This window comes from Athene cunicularia, assembly GCF_003259725.1.
Source record: "Athene cunicularia isolate RWA chromosome 19 unlocalized genomic scaffold, athCun1 chr19_part1, whole genome shotgun sequence".
Classification (NCBI taxonomy): Eukaryota; Metazoa; Chordata; class Aves; order Strigiformes; family Strigidae; genus Athene; species Athene cunicularia.
Window position 1 is genome coordinate 1745640 of NW_020799124.1, and position 2101 is coordinate 1747740.

Here is a 2101-nt window from a genome sequence, read left to right on the forward strand (position 1 = left end):
CCCCTGCCCCCCCCCCCCCCCCTCCCGCAGTGCAGCAGAGCCTCGGCAAAGGACGGGAGGTGAAGCCGGATTATGAAAGTGTTTCTTTGCTTTGCTTTTGAGAAAGGAGAACTTCAAAGGGGCCATTTATCACCAGACAAAGAGAGTCGCGAGTTATTTGCAAAGTGTAAGGGAGAAGCATTAATTATCGAGTGACAGACAAACGCCGCTGCCGGGTGTCCTCCTGCCCACCCCTCCGCCCCGTCCCGGCAGCTCCTGGCAAGTCCCGGGTGGCACCCGCGCTCCCGTCCCTCCTGCCACCCGGGCCGCGGAGCCCCTCCAGGGGGGCTCAGGGTGCTGGTGGGTGCTGCAGCGGATCCGCCCGGCTCCGGGTGATGGCACCGGGGCGGTGGATGTCCCCCCCAGACGGCGCTTCCCATCGTGTGGGAGCTGCGGGCTGGGGGAAGCGCTGCCAGGAAGGCCAGCCCGCTGCCCCGGCCCCGCTGGGTGCTCGTGGTGGGTCACACCAGATCACGGTGGAAACCAGATGGGGTGAAATTTGGCACTTTTGAGGCAGTTGAGCAGCGTGGGAGCATCTTCCCCCGCAGCAGCCCAGCTCAGCCCACCCTGCCTGTGGAAATGGGGTTCGCCCAAGATTTGCGGCGCTTGGAGCTGGGGGGGCCCGTGGGTGGAAGAAGAGTCGTTCCTACACCCCTGCCTTGCTCCGTGACCCCTCGGGCATGTCCCGTCCCCAGGAGCTCCTGCCAGGCCTGGCCTCCTGCCCGGCGGGATGTGGGGCACAGCTGGGGAGGGTGGGGTGTTTGTGCCGGCCGCTGCAGGGGCCAGCAGCCGGGTTGGAGGTGGGATCAGCAGGGCTCAGCCCCCCACAGGGCACCAGACCCCCACAGCTGAGCCCCCACCCCAAAAGCTCTGCAGGGGGAGAGCCGCGGCTCTGCGCACCGTCCGGGCGGGAGAGGACGAGGAGCGAGAGCATTTACACCCCAAAGTGCCAGCAGCGCCGGCTGCCCGCGGAGGGTGAAAGCAACGCCCGTGCCACCACCCCCAGCACCTCTGCGGTGGTGGGGGGCTGCAGACGTTGGGGTGAGCAGGCTGGGGGGCGAGGGGTCCCCGCGGCCCTGCTGAGCGAGCCCTGCGCGGGGCGGGCAGCTCTCCCTTTCATGTCTGATCCCTCCCGAAACCACAGCTTCCCTTCGCCCCGCGCGGGGATCAACCGCGGGTCATATTTAATAAAGGTGGGGATGGGAGAAGCCTTCAAAACATTACGTCACCTCGGTGTGGGGGAGGCGGAGGCAGGCAGGGAATGCGAAAATCTCGGCGCAAGTGGGGGCAGAGGAGAAAAAATATCAGCGAGGGGATTTAATGGCCCTGTTTTGGTGGGAACTCTCTTGCCCACTGCCCGCGAGGTCAGAGGCAGTGTGTCTGCACGCGCTCAGGCGTTAAATGAAACTGTAAGGAGAAAAAAAAAAAAAAAAAAAAAATATACGAAATGCGTAAGCGCGTCCGTGGCAGAAATCCCCCGGCGCTACGTGAGTCACGGCGCTGCGCCCGGCTGGCCCGCCGTGGCGGCTTGTGGAAGAAATCCCCACTGGTCCCCAGAATGATCCCTGGGGAGGCATCTGCCACGTCGCCACGCTGCCCGGGGAGAGGGTGGGCGCGAGGCTGCCCCGACGGGGACACGTGGGGTGCCCTGGCAAGGTGCCCCCACCTTCCTCTGCCTGAGACGCGGCCACATAGGGACAAAGTCCCCCGTGCCCGACCCCACGGGGCTGGCTGTGGCCGCAGGCGAGGGGTTGCCGGGCCGCGGCAATCGGGCTGGGACGGTTATTCCCTCGCGGCGATGGTGAGGGGATGGGCTTTTCCTTTGGTAGCGGGGAGCCTCGCTGGTGCTGTGAGCGATGGGGAGCGCGGCACGAGGCCGCCCCCAGCCATGGGAGCTGGCGGCCAGCGCCGGGCACCCAGACCCACCCGTGACACGTGGGCTGGCTGCAAGCTGGGCGGCTTTAGAGGGTTGGGGGGCTGAACTGAGCATGTTCAGCTTAAAAAAAACCCAAAAACCCGCCGTGTGCAGCCACCCCGCGTTCCCAGCCGCAGTCACCTCCTG